General features: G+C 32.3%; 1 protein-coding gene across 10 annotated transcripts in view; it reads right to left on the reverse strand.

The window, feature by feature from the left end:
- The window catches only part of LOC105228028 (protein draper), a 47,095-nt gene that overhangs the window by 24,814 nt on the left and 243 nt on the right, over positions 1-22,038 (reverse strand). For 9 of the 10 annotated variants that reach the window (XM_049459068.1, XM_049459071.1, XM_049459072.1 and 6 more), the window contains exon 2: positions 21,612-21,916. The exons of the other annotated variant lie outside the window; for it this stretch is intronic. The gene's annotated coding sequence lies outside the window, so the exon portion shown is untranslated. The remainder of the gene's footprint in view (positions 1-21,611; positions 21,917-22,038) is intronic. 10 annotated transcript variants of the gene reach the window in all.

Genomic DNA, 22,038 nt, shown 5'->3' on the forward strand with positions numbered 1-22,038 from the left:
GTACGGAAATTGCCTTGAACAATAATCCATGCTTAATTTCGTGAAGAAATCTTGTGAAATAAAAAGGTTTCCACACAAGAACTTAATTTTGATCGGTTTACATGGCAAATATATGATGTAGTTATCTGATATCGGTCCGAATTTTTAGATCTTTATTTCAAAACTGAGGTATCGTACACACAGAAATGTTCAGGGTATAAAATATTCGCGGTATAAATGTCGTATGGTCGGTTCTGCGAAACAGTTGTTCGAAGCGTAACTTCTTTTGGGTCGATATAGAGTATTTATAGTACGAGAGAGATATACATATATTTTTAGGTGGGAACAATCTGATGTGGTATCCATGGAACGTTTGTACAACACAAAACACTGAGCTACCCAAAATTCGTTTTATAATGGAAACAGTGATCCAAAATCATTGAAATTTATCAAAAATGCAGGTTACAGAAATCGGTCATCGTCCGAAGTTATTAACGAAAGATTTGAAAACATTATTATTGTTATTATTCTTGAGTTATCTCTATAGATAGAAACAGCAGAGCCTTCAACATCTCTAAATAACATACTCATAGTAGGTATCTTTTAGTTGATGTTAAAAGGCGTTAAACATGCCTCCGCTGGGCTAAAGACCAGTATATTCTGCCGAGGATAATTCGTAAAAGAGATAATTTCTTAGATTTGTTCTTCTACTACATCGGGTTCCTAAAACTCCAAGTGTTAGCTACGCGACCAGTACTTCTGATATGATTCGTTTGAGATCACAAAAAGCAGTTCGTAGAAATCTTCCAGTCCGAGATTTTTTTTTTCATACATATTTCGATAGGTGTGGGTCTGGGATCATAAAGTAAGATGAATTTGTTTATAAAATGTAAACTCTTCAATTATTCCAAATGAGTTTCATCCCCTGCAAAGTAGTTCCCTCCCGATAAAAGCCATTCTTGCCGCCATTCTTTCCAGTCTTCGAAGCAATCGCAGTCTTCGATTTTTATGTTCTCAATCTTGCCGAACTGGAGTTCCCGAATTTATTATTGATCACAGTTGTGGCTTTAAAAATAACATATTAAAAATTTAAATCGATACCAAAAATAGTTTTTGAGATAGAGCCTTCTAGAGAGTATCCGTTCAGTTCAATCAGCTCCATAAGTTTATATTTAGACGGGTTTTTCTCGAAACCACTTAGTTTTTAAATTTATTTGAGCGATTACTCAGAGAAATCATCCGATTCTACCTACTTTTAATCTGACCAAACATCAGCTTTTGCTGGACCAAAAATGATAAAAATTATAGATAAAATTCATCTTTATCTTTAAAATGCCGCCATTTTGGTAAATTATGATTTTTCCTAGCGTAGGACAGGACATTGTACGTGCAATATCTTCTAGTAGAAAATTATTTTCAGGTTTGAACCACGAAATAGCAACACTGCATCAGTGGATGATCTTTGTAGCGCCGTCGAAACACGCCTGTATCTCGAAAAATATTCAAATTTTTTCTCAAAACATTTTACTGTGTATTTTTTAAATTTTTATAAATATATCATTAAGATTTTGTAAAAATTTATTCAATAATTTTTTTTTTAATTTTCCAAAAATTGCATATTTTCAACCTATAAAGCCAGATGTGCCCTTTAAATATTAAAATTTGCTTTTTTTTGTAAATTAAAATTAAAAATTGCATTAATAAACATTTTCCAAGCAACTGCACACTCATAGGCATAATTATCCATAATGCTGTAGTACTTATACCCATACTTATACCTCTACAAATAAGTATAGAATATACACAAATATAATTACCAATGATTGTGGAATGCAACAGCTGTTTTGAAATTGGAACAACGTCAATAAAATGAATATTGAAAGGAAGAGGTTAATTCGATCTTACTCATATAAAGCAATTATAAAGGCAGACCCTTGAGAGTAACATTCACAACAGTTTGGTACTAAATCACCGCTTGACTGTCGAATCAGAGGTAAAACACCGAAGAGTCGAAGTAGTACTGTATGGAAACTGCTCTTTATGGAAGTATGCCGATTTAAACGAAGCTATGTCGTTTTGAGAATTTATGAGTTCTGTTTCGTCTAGAAAAATTAAGGCCATAAATTGTGCTGCGGTCAAATCTTTAAACGATACAGATTTTTATTAGTAAGCTACTTCAAAAAAAACTTTTTTAATACACTTTTGCGATAGAACTTTTTTCAGAGAGTGGAGGTGGTATAAAATAATTGTTCTGGAAACAAAAATATATATCATATACCATATATACTAAACATATAGTACTAGGATGAGTAAGTATTTTAAAGGGAACATACATATGTATATTTCCAACTACCTCTATATCCATCTACGTATGTATGTAGAATTTCCCATTTTAATAAAAGTATTTTGACTGACGACAGTGTATATTTAAACGCTCATTAACTGCACGGATGTTCCCAAAAACAATAAACAAACTGTAACATTCACTTTCACATATTAAAATAAAAAAAAACAACAAAAAACCGACTGAAACACAAAAAAGCTTTAAAAATCGTGCAATAGTAATAAGTGGAGTGGTGACCCGTAATTAGGGCTGACCTATAACTATTAACGTCTAGCAAATTAAAATATTAAAATGCAAGTAAATCTGTGTATGTGTGTGTCTATGTAGGTAGACTGAATAATAGAGTGTTGTACGTACAAATCTGTTCGGTCGGCAATAATGGAACACGTGTAAACATTTGCGTGTTTTAATGTGTTATTTGTATAACAGGAATATATGTATGTTTGTATGTATGTAAGTGCATAGGTAGGGTGATAATATTAATGCATAATGTGGACTCAGTGTAATGTTGTTAATACATTGTCAAGGTCGCCTGAAAAGTTAAGTAAATATTTGTGCAGTTCGTGCTTACTTTCGTCGAAAGGAGACATTGCAAACACACAGAAATGCAAGCCTGTTAACCTATTGCTGCTCACATTGGGTCAGAGTGATCCAAAAACTATAGCTATTTATAGTTGCCAGATTTTAAGTTTCTCTAACTTTGACAGAAGTTAAGTCAAGCTTTTTATTTTATTTTGGGATAAAATTTTTTTATGAAATTCACCACTTTAAGATAAAATGATTTACTTAGGCACCTTTAAGCCATCATTCCTTCCAGAAATATCTTATTTTCGTCGATTAACTTTGATGTGTGTTCATAATCAAGAGTAAAGTTAGGTAAGGTAATATGGCCGAGCCTTATGGTTAGGGTCACGAAGAATACTGCTGAAAGAGCCAGTATTTTCTGACGCTACTAACTTATAATTACGGATCAACAGGGCCCACATAAATCGACAAAGCGCTTTAAGCGGCTATGTTGACTTCCTAAGTGAAAAAACACGTTTTTTCTGATTTGTTTCTTGAAAGGGCAGTGTACTTAATATTTAATAAATAAGTAAAAAATAATAATAATAATAACAAATAAATAAACAAATGCACACGTACAGGATTTGACCTGAGAACATGGCCTTTAATAATTAAAAAAAAATAGATTCCTTGATCCCAGGTCTCCACGAGCACCTCCAATAAAGCTTACTAGTATTGAGGAAGATTTTCAATCTCAAATCCAATAACAACAAACATATTATATTATACCTTTAGATGAATAAAGATAATGGTCAAAGAATTTGCCAAAATTTTGATTTTTGTAAAAATAGATATTTCCCAAAAAAAAAAGTTTGTTTTGAAAAGAAAATAAACTTTAGAGTGGCTTAAAAATTCGAAATTATTATCCAAAACATTATTCCTGCGCTCATTTCTAAGGTCGAAGATCTAAGAAGGTCGATCGATTCAACAGTTCGAAGAAATTTTCCTTACCAACTTTGAATACAAGCCTACGTGTGCTACAAAGACTCCAAAGACTGTTGAGAGATCGTTGAAGACATGCCTCGTTCTGGACGACCTTTGATCTTTTAAACTGAATAAAAATATTAAAAAAAAAGTGATAGAAGTGGTGCTTGAAAATCTTCAGGAAAGGGTTAGAGAAATGACAGCAATAGAGCTCGACATCTATCGCGAGTCCGTCCGAATGATTTTGATGGATATTTTGGTTATGAAACCCATTTTTGCTTGACTCGTTACAATAAAGCTGAGTTTTGTTTTCGGAAAGAGTACGACTGTGACTGAATTTAAAATCAAAAACGCAATGAATACCATCTATCAACCACCGTATTCATCATTTGGTTTCGTGTGATTTTTTCTTGTTCTCCAAACTGAAATTGCCGCTCTGTGGAACCCGCTTTCAGTCGATCGAAGGGATAAAACAAAATTCGCTGAAGCAGCTGAGGGTCATTCCGAAAAGTGCTTATGAAAAGTGTTTCGAGGACTGGAAAAATCGTTGGCATAATACACCTACATATATTCATCTGGTGGGGAGTAATTTGAAGGCGACAAAATAATGATTGATGAATAATTAAATATTTTGCGTTTTATTTACATTTTCTGCGTACTTTTTTGTCACAATGTAAGTGCATCCATCAAATGTAATATGCATCATAGTGGTTTCATAATTGTCCGATCAGCGAATTTATTACATTTTATACTTACGTATATGTACATACATACTTGTATATGTATATTTTGAGAAAATTATTTCTGCATGATAATGCAAGCCTTGTGTGAACTAAGTTGAAAGCCTTCTGGGATTCGGTTATCATTTTAATGACTCTTCGCTAATAATTAAATTGATAATTAACAAGCAATTTGTTATTGCACAGTCGAGTGATTGCAAATACACATAAGCCATTGGAGAGGAGACACAATTATACCTACATACATATTAATGTATGTATGTACATATATGCTCTTCGTAGCCAGTGGTTAGCTTTGTGATTTCGCGATGTGTGAGTTCAATGAAGAGTGGCCGCCGCAGACGAATAAGTGGAGTGTGACCACGATTTGTTTATGTGAAAAATTATATATACAATATTTTAGCGTAGTGAAGCTGACATACTAAAGTGTAGTTATTTGAACTGATCGACCATAAAGCGCGAGTGAAGACATGAACTTTGTGATGTTTGCTTCCGCGGAGCTTTCATTTCAACATAATAAATACATAGGACATAGGAAGAGTTGTGATTGATAAAGCAGCATGATTATATAATTATATTGAATAATCAAGCACTGCACTCGCTTTCAGTCGTAAGATCGTAATCTGAAATACATTTACCTGAATGACATTAATTTGAGTCTAAGCTTTGGGAGTCTCAATTTTACGCAAAACAACGAAAAAGTCTAAAAATCTCTCAAATTCAACATAAGTAAAATTTGGAGACAGAAATGAAGGAATGTATGTATATCTTTCACTAGACATAAAATTAACACAATTTCTATACATTCGGTTATATTATCTGGTATATATTAGTTAGTATACTTTATCGGTTATCACTCGAAAATTTGCAAAAAAAAAAAATGTACCGAAATTTTCGGAAAATCAAATATTTGAATTTAAAATTTTGATAATTTTGAAATTTTATTCCGATTTGATTATCTCATTCTATCTCTGTCTATCTGTTCGTTAATACCATATACGCCAAACTAGTCCTTAAGTTTTTGAAATATCGATCTGAATTTTTGCTCACGTTATTTTCTCGCCACGAAGCTGCTCATATGTCGGAATTGACGTTATCGAACCACTAAAACATATAGCTGCCATACAGACTGATAGATAAAAATTAAGTGTTTGTATGAAAAATTTTTTTATTTGAAAATATATCTTTATGAAATTCGGTGTGAATTATTACTCAGAATAGCGCAACAATTTCCAAAGATATTTTTTTAGATTGGACTACTATATCATATACCTTTCATACACATTCAACTATCAAACTCAAGTTCTTGTATTGAAAACTTTTTTATTTGACCAGTTAACTTTCCGAAATTTGGCACAGATTATTGCTCAAATCATCGCTACAATTTTGAACAAATTGTTCAGAACGCATATAGCTGCCATACGAACTCATCGATCCAAAAGAAGTTCTTGTATGGCAAACTTTTTTATTTGATAAGATATCTTCATGAAATTTAGTATGGGTTATTGTCTGAAGCAATGCTACAATCTACGAACATATCTTTCGAATCGGTCTACAATAGCATATAGCTGCCATACAAACTGACCTATCAATATCAAGATAAAGATCTTCTTATGCACTTTTAAGCCATACGAAATCATTTTGGATTGAATAAATTCAAAGCTTATATTTTTTCTTGTTTTATTTAAACATTTTTAATTATTTCCGTTGTTTTCTCAAAAAAAAAAAAACATTGAAAATGTATGAATTTTCGAAACACTAGACGGCTTAAAAGCTTTAATTTGCTCAATCAAAAGAAAAAGGTTCATTAGCATAATCGCAATAGTTGCAATTATAATAAACAAGCAAAAAGGTCATTTCCTGGAAATCACACTTATTTTTATTAATCTGATAAGAAAAACTGATATGAACTTTGACACTTATTATTTCACAACAAATAGCATATACCCTTATTAGCTAACAGAGTGTGATTTTTTAAATAAAAAAAATATTAATAATAACAAAGATCATATACATATGTACAAAGAAATAAAACAAAAAAACTCAAGTTCAAAAGGGTTAAAAAAGCTGAGCGTTAGAAAATTCTATGAATGAAATTTACTACACTGTTTAATTAGCATTTGTGCACAAATCAATTATCGGCTTATTATTTACTGCACAGATGCGATTAACAACAAACAAATATTAAGAGACAATCAGCTGTACATACAAATATGTTTACAGCACATACGAGTCATCGATTAGTCACCCATAATTGTACTATATAGTAAATGTGTATATACAGTGGTGGCGTGTAAACGTAAATAGTTCCTATATGCCAAGAAAATTTATTTTCCACATATTGTTCATAATACACTGCTCGGTGCGTAAGTCTATATGTAAACACATTACTAAGTTAATATATGTACGTGTGTACATATATTATAAAGTCTCGGCGAATATGAGCAAAATATTCGGACAAAATTATAAATAACGTATACGCCAGGATGTCCGTTCAGATGGATAGGCACGTACATATATAAATAAATACATACTTATGCCGATATGTGTTTGTAGAGCATATCTTGGCAGAGTGAAACAGATAGTTTTCTCATGCCACAAGCAGTACAGCATATGCATACATATGTACATATGTGCGTGTAAAGGTGGCTGTGTATGTTTGCTTGTGGATTTAAACATTTTTCCTAGAAACTGCAGAAGTAAATTGTTTCATATTGCAGTTTAGTAGATTATAAAACCACATAAGTTCATACAGATATGTGTAAATACATATTAGGCTTATGAATGCTGCAGATTTATTACAGATTAGTCATACGACAGATAGTAAAAGTAAATGATGATTAAGCCATAAGTATTGCCAAGCAATTAACCCGCTGCAAAATCATTTTTAAAAGCATTTTTTAAACGCATGCTACATTAGCGTAGTGGCATATGCAAACATTGTGACAAAAAAGTAACCGGAAATTGTAAATAAAACACAAAATATTAAAATATTCATCAATAATTATTTTGTCAACTTCAAAGTAATCAAAGCCTCCCCCCACCATTTAATACACTTATGCCAACGATTTGTCCAGTCCTCGAAATACTTTCTATAAGCACTAAGCTTGATTTTTGAGCGGCTTTGGCGTGGTTTTTTGGTTTCGGCTCGTATTTTTCTCTCCATTTTGATCATTATTTACTTTTTTGCAAGTCAAACTCATAAACCCATGTCTCATCGGCAATTATTATACTTTCCATGAACGTGGGATCAGAATTCGCACGATCAAGCATATCCAAAAAGACCTGTTTACGGTACTGTTTAAAAAAAAAATTCAACTTTATCGGAACGAGTCGAGCAAGAACGCATTTCATGCCCAAAATATCCACCAAAATCATTCGAATGGACTCGCGCGAGATGACGAGCTCTCTTGCCGCCATCTCTCTAACATTTGTCGGACGATTTTCAAGCACTATTTCTTTCACTTCTATATTATTTTCATCAGTTGAAAAGGTCGAAGGTCGTCTAAAACGAGGCATGACTACAACGACCACGCGACCGTCTTTGAAAGCTTTGTACCACTCGTAGGGTTGTGTTTTTGATAAAACTGAATCTCCATAAGCCTTTTCCAACATTCGCAACGATTCCGCAAACAAAATTTGGTTAGAAATACAAAATTTAAGACAAATTCTTTCTTCGATATTTTTATACAATGTAAAAATCGCAACGCACTACTGAAGTGTACTGACTTAAGCAGTTCGGCTGCTTTTTTGTCACAATGTTATATAATTATCTTTTCCTTCAAGTCCACAAAAAAAAAATTACGATACAGTTTGTTTTCACTAATAACCTTTTAATGAATCAACTTGCGAATTTCAAATTTTGATTTTTTGCGGTGTAAATTTATTTGATAATATTCTCCAAAAATTTTAAGTTAATACGGCAAATAGTTTCGTAGATAGGGATTTTCAAAATTAGTTTAATTGGCTCACAAACTTTTCAGAGTCGTTGAGGAAACTTACTCCAAAACGGCTTGGCCGATTGACTTGAAATTTTCTCACGCACCAGAGCTACACTGAGATGTAAATTTTTTCTCAAAAAATAATCTCTTTTTGAGTAGCACCTACCTTCGATCATTACCTGTATTCTTCTATTGTACTCGTAATAATAATTATTATTTTGGTATTTGGATATGAAAGTCCTCATGGGGATCGGTTGCGGGACCAAATGAAACCAAAATTTTTCAAAATGAATCGGTTAAATTAAAATTAAATTCTGTAAATGTGAAATATTTTTATTTTTTTATTAAATAAAATGCCTATTCTCAAAGAATTCCTAAAAAATGTGTTTTTTCTGAATTGCAAGTGGATATGACGAGTAAAAAATAAATACATAAAAAAGTTTTATTCATTCGAAATTAATTGCACTGAAATGGATTTTCAACAGTAAAATTAAAATTTAAGCATTTAAAAAAAAGCTGAGTCATATTATATTGGGTTTTCAAAAAAGTCTTGCGGTATTTTTATTGAATTTTTTTTTTATTGAAATTGAAATGAATTTTTGATGACTCATGCCCAGCTCTTGACCGATGCTACGGCTGCTACTATGCCGGTCTCTTTCGACCAATTCAGCGATTTTATCGCAATTTTCGACGACAGGCCTTCCGGAGCGTGGCGCATCTTCGACCACCTCTACACCAGAACGAAAACGTTGAAACCATCGCTGTGCGGTGGAAATGGAAACTGTATCGGGTCCATAAACTGCACAAATTTTATTGGCGGCTTGAGATGCATTTTTGCCTTTATCGTAGTAGTACTGTAAAATATGCCGTATTTTCTCTTTATTTTGCTCCATGTTTGCGACGCTATAACTCACGAACGACTTAAAAGAAACGACAATCAATCAAACACGTGTTAGCGCGTGAAATGAGCTTTCCAAAAAGGTATAGCATGACCCGATGCGACGAATAAAACTAGAACTACGCGCTTTCAGCGCCAACTAGCGAAAATACCGCAAGACTTTTTTGACAACCCAATATATGTATGTACATATATCTACATATATGTATGACTGTAAATACAATTCATTTTATATATAGTAAAATTTCTATATATGTATATAATACAACAACTGCAAAATGATTGGTATTGGATTGTAATTGGAATGCTCTTTTCAACATTTTTCTAGAATAAACAGCTTCCAGCAAAGAGAAATTGCAATAAAATATTTTAAGTGCAACAGCAGCGGAGAAAATTTTGAAATATTTTGGAAAACAGGTGGTAAAGAAATCAATTAAACATTTTTGATTTTTATGGATTTATTATGGAATGTTATCTGCATGGAAAGATGTGTACTTCTTAAATTAGATTCACACATTTTTTCAATCACTGTCAGTACCTCTTTATAGAAAGTTCTTAAAAAGAATTTTGTACTCAGTAAAAAAAATTTAAACAGGTGGCAACTTCGCTAAAAAGGTCGTTGTTTCTAAATCTGCTTAAAACACCTTAATTTGATTAATATATTATAATATTTTATATCAATATTGGCAGATTGGATACTCATAAATATTATGATCAATTTAAAAAAAAAAATCAAAAATGTGGCAACTCTTCTCATTTTCTCAAAATTATCTTCGACGAAAAAGCATTTAACTAAAGCTGCTTAATCAGCCACCCATTTCGTGTTAATTTAATTTACCTTTTAAATTCAAAAAATTTAATCGCGTGGTAAGTCCGCTAAAAACATCGTTGTTTCTAATTTTGACTAAAACTATTTACTTCGATGGACTAATACATTATGTCATATCAATACTGGAAGATTGCATATACATACAGACATATTTTATCAATTCCTTTGAATTTTTTCGTTTAAATATGTGGCAACACCGCTAAAAATTTTTTCGAAAAAATGTAAATAACAAAAGCTATCATTTTTTTTTGTATATGTACATATTGCAATCTTAAATTTATTCATCAATTAAATTCGAAAAAATAAAAGGGTGGCAAGTACACTAAAAAAATATTGTTGATTGTTAATCTTCTTAAAACTGCTTAATTTGATAAACATATTATTTAAACTAAAAATGAATATTAAAATTAATATAATTTAAAAAATAATAAAAATATGGCAACTCTGATAAAATATTTTTAGTTAAAAATCAGGCAATTAAGAAGCAGACCCTTCTCTCGCCGAACAAAAATTACGCTCTATAAGTCCTACTTTATTCTCGTTCTAAGTATTATACTACACATCGCAGGTACATGGACGCTGATGAACTTAGATGAGAAAGTCTCAAAGCATGCGAGAGAACTGGTTTACACAAGTTCTTTGGAGCCGTGCGCGCGAGCGATGAATAGCGCTGAAGATGGAACCACGAACTGTATGAGCTTTACCGCTAAATGGATATAGTTAAGCGTATAAAAATCCCACGAAGGCCATGTTGTTCGCGTGATAGATGATGCTCCAGCGAAAAACTACTTCGATTCGAGACCCCTGAGTAGACAACGGAAACAAGGGCGTCACGCTATCAATTGAAGGACCAAGTGCGATCTTTCTGCACTTGTTTAATTGGCGTGACCTCGAGTAAAGGCAACTGGAAAATTTGTGTGCTCTCTGCCTAGGTCTACCCACGGAAGTAACACCACACACTTGTCTATTAATGAATATAAAATATTTGCAACATTTTTTTTCTCCTTTTCTCAACTAAAATTGGTTTCGATCAAATTCTAATGAATGTATGTATGTATGTATGTATGTAAGTATGTACATATGTATGTATGTATGTATGTATAAAAGTTTTTCTGTAAACAATAAAGCTTTTTGATTAAATTTATTGCAGTTCAATTTCATAAACGATAACAAATTGAGGCATTTCATATAAGTATGTACCTATGTATTTCTATATGTGTGTGAGTGAATACTTCTCTGTGTCGCGTTACGTCAAAGTTGAAATTTTAATTCAATTCTCCACAGCGTATTTATTCGTAGCTAGCATGTGTGGCAAATTGTACTTAAATGGTCAATATTGGTAGAGATATCGATGAATTCATTAGAATTTGTATCACCACATAAAGTCCAATGGGAAGTAGAAAACAAAAAAAAAACGTAGCAGTAAACATATCATGAAATTATTACCGTATTGCTTTATGGTAATTTAGTGTATAAAAGTTGAACATTTGAGTATGGAAGTAGAAATTTAGACCCATCATAACCTCAAAGGGTCTTCAAAACTGTTCCACATATTAAAAAATGCCAAGTTATTTTGTTCAAAATGGCAACTTCTCTCTTTTCTATTTCCTTTTTTTGACTTTCGGATATACCTAACCGAAACATACCCGATATTTAACCAAACAATGCAAGTCAATTCCTAAGCAAATTCTAAGACTATGAGGAAATTTTTTTACGCCATAACAATAATAACCACATTTGACCTTCTTTCGACATTCGGATATACCTAACCGAAACATACCCGATTTATAACCAATCAATTTAAATCAACTCCTAAGCAATCCCTAAAACCATTAAGAATTTTTTTAACGCCATAACAATAATAACCACATTTGACCTTCTTTCGACATTCGGATATACCTAACCGAAACATACCCGATATTTAACCAAACTATGCAAATCAACTTGTTCAAAATCGCTACTTTTCTCTCTTTGTATAATCTAATTTAACTATCATGCCTGCCTACTTTCGACTTTCGGATACACCTAACCGAAACATACCCAGATATATATATGACCAAACAATGCAAGTCAACTCCTAAGCAAACCCTAAAACTGTTTGGATAATGTTTTACCATACGTCATTGCAACAACAACAACAACATCTTCTGGTGCTACGTCCGCTGTTGGGCTACCATGCAATCACACCGGAAATTATTAACCAATTTTTTAACCACTAATTAAAATTCGCTAAAAATGCATATAATAATTGTAATTTAAATGAATTCAATATGTATTTTTCCAACAATACCACTAAATTATTAGTCATTCGTACAAAGCAGCAACAAAGCAACATTTTGCACTCATTTTAATTCGCAAATGCAATTCAATTTTCCTTTTTCATAAATACATATACACACATAGATATTTACATAGGTAACTATATCACTGCATATTCAAAAAATGTGTGTGTGTGCAGTGCATATTTGGTAAAGTTGTGGTGTCGGCACATATGTATGCAAGAACATATGTCGGTTCATTTAAAAATAAAATTGCAATTACAAACACACGAATATATACATACATACTTACTATGTACATACATATATGTGCATGTTTATGTACATATATAAAGTGTAAATATCAGCACGTTCTCTTGAACAGCTGAGTGAGCGTTTAATCAGCCGATGTTTTGTACAATGAGTGTGCATGCGTACTCTCACAATTCCATTTGCATGTATGTTTGTATGTGTTACAGACAGATACTGTGGCAACGGTAAGCAGCACTCTTTCACCCATTATATTGCTTCATAAACGTGATCAAAGTGTCAATTTCATACTGTCACTTGTGGACAGAATATTCCGTTGAAAATTAGGGAAGGCAAGAATTATTTTTGAAATAATGTTATTGTAGAGATTTTGAGACTCAAAGTCTCTTCCACATACACCTATTTGAGAATTTATGTAACATAAGAAATCATAGAGATAATTTGTTTTTTCACATTGCTAGAAATTTTTTCAAAAAATGTTGTCCTAAATTTTCAAGTTGATCCGAGTAATAATATAAACATTTTCTATGCAGAAAAAAGTTATCAAAATCACCCTTTTTTTCTTTCGTCGAAGTTCTAAGTTAAGGTTTTAACTAAAACACGTATTTTTAGAGGAGTTATCCTGCCAACCCGGACGCATCTTTTTTCGAGGGGTCACTGGAAATAGCGTCGCAACGGCAGAGTTTAAAACATTGTTCTCCAAAAATTTCAGAATTTTTTTTGTTAATAGCGTGTGTTTGTAATAATAAAAATTTCGAATAAAATATTTCGTTCTTTAAATGAGAAACTAGATATCCCCTTGAGAAGTTATGTACATATTATATAAGCAGTTCCAAGTCAGAAAAATGCGATTTTTGCAAACTTTTGAATAGACATTTTGTTTTATCAAATAATGTGCATTTAAAGGATTTATTTTGGTTAATTTTGAAAAAAATTAAACTCCCTAACCGATCTCTAGAAGGACCTTCGAAAAAAGGTGTTCTGGTGACGAAGAATTTTCTACTCAAAATTAACTCAAATAAAATAATTAGCGATAATCTCACACTTTTGATCATTTCCGAACAAATATATCTAAAAGAGTAGCAGTGAGCAATTTTCTTCACTGACTCTGAAAACAGAGTTTCGAAAACGTATAGTTTTGAGAGCCGATTACACGAAGTTAAGAGAATTCTTACAAATACACTCATATATGCGAAACTATACCGGATCAACTTAAAATTTACAGAAAAAAACAAAAAAATCTTTTTCTTTATTCAGAAGTGAACATAACCTCTTAAATCATTGCTTACGCTTGGAATATAAAGAAAGTAGACATTGTATTGGCAATCTAATCATAAGCCGTACAAGAACAGCTGATTCAACTAACCTTATGGACAATTATCAAATTATGGACCTTATCAGGCACACTATCGATCAAATCATGGGTCACTCTCCCAGAGGTTATCAAACACTTTCATTACAATTGGTTTGTAGATTATGTTAGGTTATATACTCGTATATAAGTACATTTCTTATAATAATTTTAACTACTAACAATTCTAATTGAACCAGCGAACTATGATAATAAATATCGATTACTGGTGACCGTCGTAATAATTATGCTACATCCAGATATCAAGAACTGTTCTCAAGATATAATAGTATTAACGGGATTAGTATTATAAAGTGATAAACGAAAAGGTTTGTTATTGCTTAAAAGACGAGCTTTAACCTTATTTTTATAAATGGTTATTGCTTTTTAGATGATTTTGTCAGTTTTATAAACATTTTCTCTGCTGCAGAATTACCTTTTTCGTTAACAATATGTCAGGTAGTTCTATTCAGTTCGACTTCTGATTGTTCGAGATAAACAAATTCTGCATGAATGAAAGTCATAATTTTATTTTTATACCACATGACTTAAGTGTAAGTCTTTTTAAATCTTTTTTAAATCTAAATAAATGATTATATCATCCTGTTAGTATGTTATTTATTTGTTTATTTACACTACTTTCGCTTATCTCAACACACTGTGCTACAGAGGAGACAGTCACAGTGTAATAAATTCTTGTAAACATAAAAATTGTCAGCAGCGGGAGTAATGACAAAACGTTTACAGAAAGCAGCCAATGAAATGCTGGATTAAAAAGACATTTTTATCTATACAAATATACACAATAAAGAAATAAATAAATGCATATACTCGTGTATACTGAAATGTTTGTACAAATGTACACAATGCAAGGCGAGTATGAGTACATTAGTGTGCCGGCGGTGTCAGGTTACAATTCTTAATGGCTGATAAATTTAATTTTAATATACATACCTATACAGAAAGTAAATAAAAAAGTATATGTAAGGCACATTTCAGAAGAAACAACTTTTTAGTCAATAACAGACTATGAAAAAGCTCAAATATTTCTATTTTTTATTTCATACTTTTAATGTCGATAAGATTTGATCATTTTATGCTCTATAAGTAGTAAACACCAAAAGAAACTTCTTGCCTACAATAAGGCGCATAATGTAAAACTGACAATTTGGCATCAATAGTTTCATTGATAGTAACATAAAACTAAGGTCAAACTAAAAATTTGGACATAAATCCTCTGCTGAGCCCTCCCAGAGGGTTCTGTCTTGCAACAGATAGAGACCACAGTATCAGACGTGGGTAGAGACAGGCAGCAGTGGCAGCTAAGCAACAGAGATCAGTTGAAGAGGCTAAGCTAAATTGTTAGTCGAAATACCAAAGATTAAGAGCGTGACATCTGTAAAATAATTTGGTGCTGCAGCCGGGTACCGCGTTATCATTGGGTGCACTCTGTGCTGACTAAGGTGGCGCTGGAAGTGATTTAAGGCAATCCAGGTCCACGGTCTACCACCGGTGGTGGTACCAAAATCAAGAAAATTGCGCCATGATGGCGTACGACCCTTACACTACATAAATTGGCAAAGTTGGAAAAAGTTCCGGATCCAGCAGCGGTAATTAGCAAAGATATTCCATCCCAAACAAGAGCAATTAGTGTGAATCGCGTTTACACCATCGCCGCGGAATCAGATAATGCAGCTGATCAGAGCCTGTAAACGGAATATGCAAACTGAGGGATGCAGATTCGTCAATGCATCGAAGACCCCGGTGAATCCGGATACTAAAGGAGCCACAATGAAGCTTCTGTTGTTGTTAACAAAGAAATCCATAGAACCGCTGACGAAAAGGGGCGAGGAAATTAACTTTGGTGAAGAGGTGTAGATCATGATTTATAAGTCACAATCTATAGAACCGCTGACCAAAAGTGGCGGGAAGATTAACTATTATGAAGTTCTCGAATCACGTTGAAAGCATTAAACAAGGTCAGTGTTCTTTGGCGCCTGAGCTTCCAGTCAGAGCTCTATTTTTTGTATGTTTTACAAGACCATTTTGTAGAGCATTATATTTCCTAAAAAAATTATGAAACGAAATATTTTCTCCAGTTGTTAGAAGAGAGATGTGAATTTTTCTATCTGATAATAAGAAAAAATATATAAAACTGCAGGGCAGAGGACCTTCCCGTTACAATTGAGAGCTCATACTTGCAGAAATTTTCATAAAGACGTCTATTTTACAATGTACCAAGCGAAAAAAAATATTTTTTTATATCCACTCTAAAATACAGGTATACATATTTAATATTGATATTCAATAAATATTTTTTATTGTTTTAATAATTTATTTATTTTTATTTTTATTCTTATTTTTTTTTTTAGTTTATTTTTTTAGCCTAATTATTATTATTTTTCTTTTATTATATGATTTTTGGATAAATTATAATTTTTTATACTGTATTTTTTTTTGTTTCTTATTTTATAATAATTTTAATTATTATTTTTTAATTCTTTAATTTTTATCACTTATAGGCGCGCATAATTTTCTTGCTTAACATTTATCTTTGTAAATTCCATTCACGTTGGAACGCACCTCTTTATGTTCATTTGTGCAGACTGCAAGTGAATGCCCGCAGGATAAACAGATAATGAGACGCCACAGTGAGTCTGATTGTCATATTAATCTGCTTGTTTACCACATGCATATGTTCATACATGCGCATACATGTTATCATTTGTAGTGAATATGCCGAGTGATATCCAAACACAAATAAATACATACCTATATACACCGGCAGATACATAGATATCCTATATGTATGCATTGAATGGCAGCAGCGAAATGAGAAAATGAGAAGGTGCTGATTCTCCGCTGCGCTTTTAGTTGGTAATCACAAGCTTTTGTTATGCAAATAAAGATTTCAAAATAAAGCGGAGCATGACAACAACAGCACTGTAATTATTATTGCAACAAAGAACGATAACAGACGGATATTTACGAATATGTACGAACGTATATGAAAGTAAGTAGTCACAAAAGAGTAACGTGCCATTGTCACGGGTTGATGAGTATTAAATTCTACTTTTATACGAGTACATATTTATTTACATTCATATACATATGTATATGTACATATATATGTATATGTACATATGTATATAGTATTTATAAATGAAAACTTTCAAATATGTGTGAAAAAGTATCGTAAAGTCATTTTGCACAAAACATTCCAGCAGACTTTCCCAAACAGCAGTGCCCGCTGTGTATCTTCCCATGCACTTCTAATGTCAAAAACATATCTAAATAAACACATGTCAAGCACATGCAACATTTTTCTGCGCTTAGATGAGTGCATGACATTTATGTAAACATCTGCGAATAACTGGATTTCCCGTGTGTGTTGAACTGCAGCAGTTCGTTGTGGATTATTCTTGGCTAGAATTTAAAAATTTAGGTAGCAAAATAAGTGTAATCTTCACATCAAATTTGACTTGGACTGATTAAAAAAAAAAAAACAATTTTATGTATTCTAATACAAGCCTTTATTATCGGCTTCATAATAACCCAAAAACATTAACCAAATTCTTCCGGCGGATCTATAAATGATGTCGAGATCCTCTGCTACCTCTTTGATGCAAAAACGACGATTTTCAAACAGTTCTAGAATATTGCCTTAAATTTTCAAGTTGATCCGAGTAATAGTTTCGGAGACACAGTTTTGAGAACTTGTGCGCCTGAGGCTAGCTGGACTAAGTGCGCCCTCTTTAAACGAGCTCGTTGTTCAATATTTTTTTCCAGTGTAAAATTCGCCAGAAAAAGTTTTCGTGTCGTAAACAAACACACACTAATTGACATGTTGAACGCAAAACTTCACAAATCAACATAAAAAAGTTTTAAACAACCTAGAAAATACCAGTCCGGGTCAAATTTGATCAGATGCTATAAAGAGTGTTTGGGAGTATTTAGATCAAAACGTCACACGTCAACATAAAAAAGGTTGAAACAACTTAGAAAATATTTTTTATTGATTTGGGGTGGTATATGTAAATCGACCAGTCCGGGTCAATTTTGATCAGATGCTATGTAGTGTGTTTTGGGTTTTTACACTGTAAAAATGATGGATAAAGAAATTACATTAAGTTGTTTGTACTAAAAGTATAATTGAATGCTCGAAACCTTCAAGTGGAACCTTCAAGAGGTTTATCATCACAATTAAATGCTTTAAAAAGGGAAACTTGCTGGGTACGTAAGCATCTCATTCGAAAAGAGCAAATCTCAACTTTTATTTACTTTTCTCATTACCGCTATCTATCATCTATAAAATTTAAAATTTTTCTAATCAAATATGGTCGTACATTTAGAAGAAAAAAATTAATTATGTGATATATATGTACATCTGTACTTATATAAAAATACTTATGTAGATATATTCCAGACTTTGACGTCGCCGCAGGTCTTACGCCAATTGCGGTTAATAAAAAAAATTGTTTTTTCTGACCACAATTTGAAGTGTGGCGTGAGAGTTTTTTCTGCTCAAAAAATAGTGTGTAGATCTCAACAAATGTAATATAATAGGGAATCTATTGCGAATTTGAAATAAGTGCAAGGTTTTTTTCATAAGTGAAAATTGAAAAGAAAATCTATAAAAATAAATTTACGCGCATTTAGTGTGACTAAATTTATAATTAGCAATTCTAAAAATGTATTTAGACTTTAAAAGCGTTTCAAATGCACTATTACATAAGTGCTTACATTATTGCATACATACATACATATGTATATTTCACATACATATACAAACAAACATATTGCAATCCATACACTTGCCGTCTCGCTGGTGTTCTTCTAAACAGAACTGTGAATATTAATTTTTCTCAATGTCAGGATTCTCGAAAGTGTCAGTTTCATGTAGAGCAAAGCTTTGTGCATATGAGAAATGTGCAAACAAACATAGGAAGGCATAAGCCTATGTTTGTATGTAATCACATAGTTCCATTGCTTACAATTTACATTGTATTTCGCGACGTCAGCAAAAAATTTTGCCTTACGCCATCTTATTCGCACAAATTACAATGTTTAGGAGAACACTAGCAGACTTTATACATTATATTATTAGAAATCAGGCACAATGCACTTTGCCGGCATTGCACATGTTCTAAGCGAGTGTATAGGAGAGCTGTGTACACATGGCAACCAGACTTGAATTGCCATGCAAGAATGGAACTGGATGTAGTATGATAATTAAATGGTTTGATTTAATTTCAACTAAGGTTGGACCGAAGCTATAATACCCTTCACGTGTGCAATTTTTATGGCATAAAAGGGTATAAAAAGAGCTTTATCTTTATTTTGATCGGTCAGTTTGTATGCCAGCTATATGCTATAGTGGTCCGATCTGAACAATTTCTTCAAAGATTATACCGTTACTTTGGATAATAATCTATGTCGAATTTCGAAGAGATATCTTAGCAAATAAAAAAGTTTTTCATACAAGAACTTGATTTTGATCGAACCGTTTGTATGGCAGCTATATGCTATAGGGGTCCGATTTGAAAAATTTCTACGGAGATTTTACCGTTACCTCGCATAAAGATGCATGATAAATTTCGTGAAGATATTTTGACAAATAAAGAAGTTTTCCATACAAGTACATGATTTTAATTGGTCAGTTTGTATGGCAGCTAAGCTAGAGGAGACCGGATATAAATATAATTTCTGATAAATAATTCTAATTCATAGAGAGAAAAGGTTGAGTGCTAAATTTTAGATCGATATTTCGAACGCTGAGGCACCAGTTCGCATATATACAGACGTATGGACAGACAGATGAGCCAAATGAACTCAGCTCGCCACACATCCTTTCACACTTTTTTAACTTTAAATTAAAATTAGAACGCAACACTAAAGTTGTTATCAATACTTATACAAAACGCGGCCACTTTTTTGCACTCAACTGTATAAAGCACACACATAACTTGTAACTTAATTCCACAGTATATACTCGTACTATATGTACTGCAGTGCAGTTTCCATTATCATTAGTAAATAAACAGAAGTATCTAGTATATAAAATTGTTTCAAGGAAGCAAGCAGTGGCACTCACTCACTGTTGCAGACGTTTGTTGCAGCCACGCTTGAAAGTCAGAGTCATGTTGCAGACGAACTGCCGACTGCGGCATTGCTCTTACATGATAAACTAGTATTTCCCGTTTGAATGCATTTCATTTTCTATGCATACGTCTGTCTATATGTGCGGACGTGCGTCCCTCTCTTCTCAATGCCGCAAGCGTTTAGACACTCACCAAGCGCACGACGATGGAAATGTTCTTTTAAATAAAAACTATGCGGGCAGACACAATCAATTGAAATCAGCGGCCGCTTGGGCGGTTTGGGAGGGGTGTTTGTTTATTTAATACATCAACATACATACATATGTACATATTTACGTACCAACTTGTACCTACTGCGCACAGCATCTTTATAGAAAATTTTATTGCGGTGGATTTTTGTTGGCAGGAGAAACAAGAAAAACTCACATGTGTATACGATTATGATTTATAAAGAAAATAAATAATAATTATTAATTTTCGGAAATTTTTATTTGATGAAGTAATTAGATTTTAGGAATACTATGAATGTAGTTAATATTATCAATTAAATAAGTTTTCAAATTTAATGGCTTTTAACCGAAAATTTTTCGCGTTTAGTTGCACTTTATTCAGTATATTTTCCACAGATACATACATTACATTTTTATGTACAAATAAAAACACGTAGTAAATTCAACATACTTATTTCACAAAAACTGTTCACACAACTATGTAACTAATCTTTTACTCATAGGAAATATTTTGTTTTTTTCGTTCTTATGGGCTTAATTTTGACAGCAGCATGACATAGAATGCATTAAAAACATACAGACAAACACATATACTTAGGCACTCACCCACCCTCACATTAATTACGTCTCTGTCCCTTTAAATTCGCCCTATTTTAAGGTCATTATATATTTACATACTTACATGTATACACACATGGTATACGCATACTTGTACATATGTATGTAATCTGCATGCATATGTGTAGAAGTATCTTTTAGTCGTGCTTCTAAGCGAAAGCCATGAGATACAAAACACACATACAAACAAATGCATTAAACCACTTGTACCCGATAAAGACGTACACAAGTACAGAGTAATTTAAAAAAAATAAAGTAAAGAAAAACAGTACCTAAAGAAATCCAAGCAGAATATAAAAAATAAACAAAATGGAGAAAATACTTTGTTAAACGAATGGAAAAGAAGTGGAATGGCGAAAGCGATTTTTTAATTGACTGGGCTAGAGCAATTACCTAAAGCGTAAACTGTGGAGAAACAGCTAACTCTTTTCGAAACAAATAACTTGATTGTTATATGTGGTTGCAGAAGGAAACCAAAAATTTGCAAATAGTTATGTGATAATGCATATTTTTCGGTTTTAACTTCGCTAGGTAACTACTTATTGGCATAAACAAGACACTTACCTTTACTTCATATCACAAGAAATGCTTCTCTAATATAATGATAATGTATTCACTTAGCACTGGTTTGATTGTTTTCATAAAAATATCTTTATTGATATTTTAATATTGCGTTTACTTTTAAAAAATTGCTTTCTCTTTGCATACATTAACACTTTTCACCAATCTTTTATTGACTTATTAGTAATTTCGCATTATTTTTATATATTACAGCATCATCGCAGATTTTTTCCAGCAGTAAAAAAAAAACAAATAATGACACTAAACCGGTTTTCCACAGCTTTTATATTTGATATATAAAATTCCAACTAGAAAAAAGCAATAAACACAAACCAACTCAATTAAATCATATTATAACAATATATATTTTAACAACACAATTTAGTTATCAGCAACGTTACTTAATTTATTAGTATTAAAACCACAAATC

This window comes from Bactrocera dorsalis, chromosome 5 (genome assembly GCF_023373825.1).
Source record: "Bactrocera dorsalis isolate Fly_Bdor chromosome 5, ASM2337382v1, whole genome shotgun sequence".
NCBI classification, from domain to species: Eukaryota; Metazoa; Arthropoda; class Insecta; order Diptera; family Tephritidae; genus Bactrocera; species Bactrocera dorsalis.